Below are 8300 nucleotides of genomic sequence, written 5' to 3'. Positions count from 1 at the left end.
CCGATGGCGATGGGATGGCAACGGGAGCTGACAGCGGGAAAGAGGACGCCGGCAAGGTGATGAGGTGGCGGTGGGATGGTCAGATCCGGTGGGTAGAACTCTGAATCTTGCCAGCGGCGAGGAGAGCGACAGGAGGCGGCCCTCCGGCGACGCAAGGAGGAGATCCAGCGGGGTCGGGGTGGACGAGGTCAGCGCGAAGGCGGAGGAGATCTTGAGGCGGCACGGGACGAACGGATGGGGAGGAACTGCGGCGGCGAGCTTGCGAGCGGCGCTCGACTGTGGGAAGCGGCGCAGGGAGGCTTGGGCGCAGGGCCGCGGGCTCGCAATGGTGGGATGGCTTCAGTCGGCCAGGAGGCGCGCTAGCAACAGGGCGACGGGGGTCGGGCCTGATTCGGCCTAGAGCGGGCTCGATCTAGGCCGCGGGTGGGCCTGGCGTAGTGGGGAGCTGATCAGGGGCACGTGGGAAGTGGTGGTGGAGGCTGAAGGGCGACGTGGCCACGCGCAATTGGCTGGAGGCGGCGGCTGGTTATCAGGACCCCGATCCTAAGTCACACCGATCCAGCATGTAACACATCATATCACATTTGGGCCTCACGCACGGTATTCCCATGGGTGCCACCTTAACAGGCCCGGGACCGTTTGCGCCTTTTGGCTCACGTATATGATAGTTTCGCTAGCATCCATATGATAAAAGAACCCGGGCTGACATGACTAGTCGTAAACAGAAGGTGGCGCTAACTTACGGGGACATGCATACATGACCCAACAATGAACGTGTCGATCATCAATGTATGAACCCAAGTCATAGCAAGCTACAAGGACTTAAAGGAGCAACGTGTGACATTTCCCCGAAGGGGCAGACATGGGAACGTAGAAGGACACATGCTGGCCAGCCTAAGTGTTCTGGAGCAGTAGCAAGCTACCATGGCTCAGTGGAAGCACTAGGAGACATTTCCCGGTAAGAGAGGCTACCAAGAATAAACAACTAGGTTGTCGGATCCCACACATACCAAGCATTTCAATAACATACACACAATATGCTCGATGTGTGCAAATACAACATGGCGTCACAAGGAAACTCTACAACTTAGAGTATTTATTCATTAGGCTCCAAGGAGCGAGATATTACAAACATGGGTCTGATGACCCAGCATTCAGAACATACAAGCAATGGAAGCATAACTTGTGTAAGTACAGACAACTACAAAAGAAAGGGCTAAGAAGCCTGACTATCTACAAGATCTTGCCGAGGGCACAAGATCGTAGCCGAGGTAACAAGCTAAACATTGAAGTCCACGCAGAACTACTAGCGAGACTAAAGTCTCTCTGCAAAAACATAAAATAGGCAAACGTGAGTACAAATGTACCCAGCAAGACTTACATAAAAGCTAGCTACATATGCATCAGTATCGACAAAGGGAGTGATGGAGTTTAACTGCAGCAAGCCAACTTTGACTCGGTGGCTATCCTGAACTACGACTGCAAGTATCTCTTTTGAGGTGGCGCACACGAGTCCACATATTCACCATATCAATACACCACTATGGACCAGCTCCCGTGTCCCTATGAGAACGCCATCCATAGCACTCACGCTTATCTTGCACATTTTAGGGTATCCACTTTCACTTGTCTATGAACTATGTAAGCAACCCAGTAGTCCTTTACCGTGGACGCGGCTATTCGAACAGATCATGTTAACCCTGCAGGGGTGTACTTCTTCACACACGCTCTCGCCAGTTACCGCCATGTACACGTCATGTATCTCGGCAACCTTCAAGCGGAAGCCTGACGAGGGTGTCGGCCATGACCTAACTAACCACACAAGTCTCTAGTCCAAGTTTATCGCCGATTCTGGTTCCATTCGCAAGGAGATCTGGCCGGGGTGTCGCTCACGACCCAAATGATGTGTACAGGATTCCAAGCCCACCAAACGGGCGATGCTTGGCATACCTGGCCATGGTGCCTAGTCTCACCCAAGCCCACCTGTACCGGGTGCCACTTGGTAGACTACTAACACAACCTACAGACACTACAAACTAGTTGCAACTCCTGGACGGAGATCGAGTTGATTAATAAGTCGAGAGAGCTTGGAGTGCCCAGAGCCCAATGTGTAGTAGTAACTATCTTGGATCACAAACACATAACTCAGTTCTTGAGGACGGTTTCAATGAGACAACCCACCATATACTCCTACATGGCCTCTCACTGCTACCTTTACCAAATCATGTTCACACACTTAGCTCTCAACAGTAGGACATGTTTCACACATCATGGTTCACTTGTTTGCATTCTGGTTACAACAACATAGGAATCGAGGAATGAAGAATGATGGAGAGAAGTATCACTGCATCAAGAATTCATAAGAGGGTGTGCAATTCTCTACTCTTGTTATGAAAGAGGGCGATACTCTGAGGTAGAACAGAACAAAAGCAGGATTGGCATTTTGATCTGTGGAATACAACTGCATTGACCAAATCCTAGAAATGGATAAGTTACTGGAGTTCGTTTCTCCTAGTCATTCCGAAATAGAATGGCTTGGTAGAACACAAGAGTAAAGGGCATCGATGAACACAGATGCTTAACTACTCCTGACTATCAATTGATAGACGGAGATCAGGATACAACTAAAGAGGGACAACCCAAAAGAACATATGGTTTTCTCAGTTGTGGATGCATGGATTATCTTGTCGAACGAGTTCAACATATTCCTTTCAGATAACCCATGCAGCAAGGTAGAACTGGTAGAATCACAACATAGAATCGAGAACTCGTCAAGAGCACTCTGGTTGTGATCTTTTAGTTCAGCGAGGAAATTTTGTCATAAGCAGTTCATGGTATTTGGAAGAAGGACATACCACGAACTCGAGCACTATCGCAAAGGTTACTAATAACCTAAAGGAACGAGCAAACACTATCAGAACGAAGTAAGTAGGGTGAATCTCGGGTTCAAGAACCCAGCAATAAAATGCCTACTAACTAAATGACATCACGGGATGCTTTCGAGAATGACGGCTAGAATCATCACACTGGGAACAAGACATGGCTAGATTACTAGATGATCCCCTAAGACAGCTAGGTCCATAATAAGAGCTCTAACATATATGTCGAGGCAATGGAGTACCTCAACTCACCGATTTAGTGTGGTTAGATCTCGCACAAAGGAACTTCAGAGTGGTAAGAAGGAATTTGCAAATGCATCAGATTGTTTAGAAACTGGGATGACTCGGACAGCATAACGGCAGTAAATGCTCAAAGGATTTGAGACATCCTACAAAAAGGTGGCATAACCACTCAGGATCACAATATCAAGGTTTCGAGGTCAACTATCAACACACGGAGATGGTAAGAACTGAACTGAGGCTTTAATCCATCAATCTTACAAGTCTACCGATTAGTAACATGTGATCCTGATAGAAAGAAGAGAAACCCAAGTTCCTTAACCCCGTAGGAAAGATAAGATGGCTTAGATCAGAAGGCATAAGGTATAAGGAGTAAAAAGAGCCTTAAGTTCCCTTCCACAATCAATTCCTTTATATAACTAAAGAATTTCTAGATTCAACTTCGACTAGTTTGGCTTGGTAATCCTACAGGTAGTCAAGCTCTGATACCAAAGCTGTCAGGACCCAATCCTAAGTCACACCGATCCAGCATGTAACACATCATATCACTTTGTGGCATCATGCACGATATTCCCACGGGTGCCACCTTATCTGGCCAGGGACCGTTTGCACCTTTTAGCCCACATATATGATAGTGTCGCTAGCATCCATATGACAAAAGAACCCAGGCAGACATGACTAGTCGTAAACCCAATGTGGCGCTAACTTATGGGAACAAACATACATGACCCAGCAACGAACGTGTCGATCATCAATGTATGAACCCAAGTCATAGCAAGCTACAAGGACTTAAAGGAGCAATGCGTCACATTTCCCCGAAGGGACAGACACAGGAACAAAGAAGGACACATGTCGGCCAGCCTAAGTGTTCCGGAGCAGTAGCAAGCTACCATGGCTCACTGGAAGCAGTAGGACACATTGCCCGATAAGAGAGGCTACCATGAATAAACAACTAGGTTATCGGATCCCACACATACCAAGCATTTCAATAACATACACACAATATGCTCGATATGTGCAAATACAACATGGCATCACAATGAAACTCTACAACTCAGAGTATTTATTCATTAGGCTCCGAGGAGCGAGATATTACAAACATGGGTGTGATGACCCAGCATTTAGAACATACAAGCAACAGAAGCATAACATGTCTGAGTATAGACAACTACAAAAGAAAGGGTTGAGAAGCCCGACTATCTAAAAGATTCTGCTGAGGGAACAAGATCGTAGCCCAGGTAACAAGCTAAATGTCGAAGTCCACGCGGAACTACTAGCGAGACTGAAGTCTCTCTGCAAAAACATAAAATAGGCAAACGTGAGTATAAATTTACACAACAAGAGTTACATCAGAACTAGCTACATATGCATCAGTATCAACAAAGGGGGTGGTGGAGTTTAGCTGCAACAAGCCAGCTTTGACTTGGTGGCTATCCTGAACTAAGATTGCAAGTATCTCTTTTGAGGTGGCGCACACGAGTCCACATATTCACCATATGAGTACACCACTATGGATCCGCTCCTGTCTCCCTACGAGAACGCCATCCATAGCACTCACGCTTATCTTGCGCATTTTAGGGTATCCAATTTCACTTGTCTATGAACTGTATATGCAACCTAGTAGTCCTTTACCGCAGACGCGGCTATTCGAATAGATCATGTTAACCCTGCAGGGGTGTACTTCTTCACACCCTCTCGCCACTTACCGCCTTGTACACATAATATATCTCGACAAGCATCAAGCGGAAGCCTGGCGAGGGTGTCAGCCACGACCTGACTAACCACACAAGTCTCTACTCCAGGTTTATCGCCTATTCGGGTTCCATCCGCAAGGAGATCCGACTGGGGTGTCGCTCACGGCCCCAAACGATGCGTACATGGTTCCACCAAATGGGCGATGCTTGGCATACCCGGCCACGGTGCCTAGTCTGACCCAAGCCCACCTGTACCGGGTGCCACTTGGTAGACTACTAACACAACCTACAAACACCAGAGACTAGTTGCAACTCCTGGACAAAGATCGAGTTGATTAATAAGTCGAGACAGCTGGGAGTGCCTGCAGCCCAACGTGTGGTAGTAACTGTCTTGGATCACAGAAATAGAACTCAGTTCATGAGGATGGTTTCAATGAGACAACCCACCATGTACTCCTACATGGCTTCTCACTGCTACCTTTACCAAATCGCGTCCACACACTTAGCTCTCAACAGTAGGACATGTTTGACAACATTCTAATTCATCCCCGATGAATCAGACCTGACACAATTCTAAGCAATAGCAGGCATGACAAACAAGCATGAATGAGTAGGCAGATCATGGCCCAAACAATTCCTACTCATGCTAGTGGGTTTCATCTATTTACTGTGGCAATGAAAGGTCTAGTAGAGGAAAGGGGTTCAACTACCGCAACATGTAACAATTGAATCATTGTTGTCCTAATGCAGTAAAAGAGAGCAAGAGCAAGAAAGTGGGATTGTATCGGAATGAACAAGGGGGTTTTGCTTGCCTGGCACTTCTGAAGATAGCGCTGCTCTTCATAAGTGACAACGATCACAACGTCGGAAACATATGTCTACCGAGAGGGAACAACCACCGGCAAACAAGAGGGAACACAATCAATGCAATGCAACAGTATCATGCATGATCATGACATGGCAATATGCTGTGATTTGAGCTAATGTAGCTAGCAACAGTTTAAATAAAGTTGATTTGAACACAAGGTTCAAATTCAAACTCCATATAAGTCATTTGAAATGCCATTCATTTGATTTGTCCTAAATAGTGGCCATAAGTTGTTCTAATATGCATGGAAATGCCATAAACAGATTCTTTGGATTTTTCTGATCATTTTTCATATATAAATTATTTCATTTCGAGTTACGGTTGATTTTATTTGAATTTTTGAAGTTTATACTATTTTCTGGATTTCCCTGATTATTTAGAAAATAAGCTAAGTTCCAGAAAAGGAATATTGCGGTAGCACTGCGTCAGCACGACATAAGGAGGTCAATAGAGGTCAGCCGGGTCAAACTTGACCAGTGAGTCCCACTGGTCAGTGACACTGTGCTGGCCCGGGTCACTGGCAGGCGGGGTCGGTCAATGGCCACGTCAGCAAGGTCAACACTGACATGTGCGGCCTCTGTGATTAGTTAAAACTAAACTGAAATTAAATTATGGTTAATTAAGGGCGTGGGGCCCATATGTAAGTGGGTCACGGGGTTTAATTAGTAAGGTCATTAGTGGTTAATGGTCGCACCACGTCAGCAATCACCGGGGTTACTCACCTGCCACCACATTCCGCAGCGGTGGCTTGCCAGAGAGGCTCGGGTTTCATGTATAGGGGGCGGTTCGGGGGTGTGGTCGGTCCCATTGGAAAGCTGGCACTCGCCCGCTTCCAACGGTGCAAGCGGGGTTGCTGGGGGCGGCGTGTCACGACAATGGCGACAGGCAAAAGCGGTGGCCGGAGATACGGCTGCACGGGCGCGAGGGCTGTAGTGCATTGACCAGAGAGCAGAGGGGCGCATCGGGTTCCTGGGGACCCGGCGAGCAAGCGGGAGCTACTGGAGCAAGCGGAAGAGCTCCGGGGCGTGAGCTTTGCGGCCATGGCGATGGCTGGAGCTCGGCGCTTGCGGGGACGGCAGCTACGGCACGGGAACGAGCAGGAGAGGAGGGGGAAACGAAGGAGTCCTCACAGCAAAGTCGTTGAGCAGCCCAGACGGCTCGGGGAGGCCCGATGATGCTGATGGCGATGCAGTGCGCCCGGACTTTTGATATTAAACATGCAGATTAGGACGAGCTTCTCTCAGCGACTGGACACGGAGCGGGGTCTAGGGTCCGGGGTGGCTACGGCGGCGAGCAGCAGCGCTCTTCGGTGTGCTCGGTGGCGCGAGGAAGAGAGGGCAGAGGAGGAGAGAGGCTACGAGTGCGAGAGAGAGAGAGGTCGGGGGGTGCATGGCATCGTGTAGAATCGTCCAGAGCGAGCAGGCAGGCTAGAGGTGGCATCGCGCCTGTGTGTGCGCCGTGGGCACACGCCCTCCTACCTACTGGCAGGATGTTGAAGACAGTAGGAGGGGAGGAGGTGGGCTGGCCGGTTGCTGGGCCACCAAACAGGTAAGTCCAGGTAGGTTCTCTCTCCTTTTCTATTTTTCTTCTGTTTTTCTATTTTGCTGTAACTTTAGGGCTTTATTAAAAATACTAAAACAAGCTCAAAATTCATGCAACTGCTTGAGGCTACTGTTCGGATTGTTTCCAACAGTAAACATTTTTGTTCATGAATATTTGGACATTTAAAATATTTTATAGCATTGAAATGCCCAAATGCAAATGCCATATGATTTAATTCAGTGACCCTTTGTTGTCCTATAAAAATGTGAACTATTTTTGACAGAGGTTCTAGACCAAGGCAAAGATGATGAACATTTTAGAAGGGCATTTCAGGTTCACTGAAAATGTATTTAGTAACCCTAGTTGATTTAAGTGGTGTTGGGGGTTTCTGCCATCCCCATTTCAAGTTTATTTAAATTTTAAACATGATGACATGAAGATCAAGCAAATATAACAGGGGCTAAGCTAGGGCTATGACAACTCACCACCACTAAACAAGAATCACGTCTCGAGATTGAAGACGGGGGGTAAGAAGAAAAAGGGGACACTAAGTATCACAAACTTCAGGATCCAGCTGTCTTCTCGAAGTTTTTGATTTATTGACTCACATTGATCTTGACGTCTTCACTTTCGAGGTCTTCATCCTACACGAGGACAGAGACAACTCTACAAGGATGGGTCATCTTAAAGATCACAAGATCAACTCACAGAATGAGACATAGAAACATCTTTTGAGCTGAGAGGGAAAACACACATTGGAAATGATGGAAGAAACAATTTGATGAAGGTTTTAGAGTAGCGAGGGGATAATTGCCTTGATCTCATAACGGGACACCTTAGAGGGGGTGACTCGTAGATATATTCCCTTAAGTGGCAAAAAGAATTACTTTTGATATAAAGATCATTGGAACTCTTCATACCAGCCTGGGGCAATTTACGAACAATCATTTGAAGGAACTCGAAAGAATGGCATACTCAGTTTGGATAGGAAACTATGGTTATAAGCCTACTCAGCAAATGGAAAGCACATTCCAGATGATGCCGAGGATATAACCCAGTGACTGAGAAGGCTCTCAA

The sequence above is a fragment of the Triticum aestivum genome, chromosome 3B (assembly GCF_018294505.1).
Source record: "Triticum aestivum cultivar Chinese Spring chromosome 3B, IWGSC CS RefSeq v2.1, whole genome shotgun sequence".
Taxonomy (NCBI): domain Eukaryota; kingdom Viridiplantae; phylum Streptophyta; class Magnoliopsida; order Poales; family Poaceae; genus Triticum; species Triticum aestivum.
Note: the sequence above shows the minus strand (reverse complement) of the source record.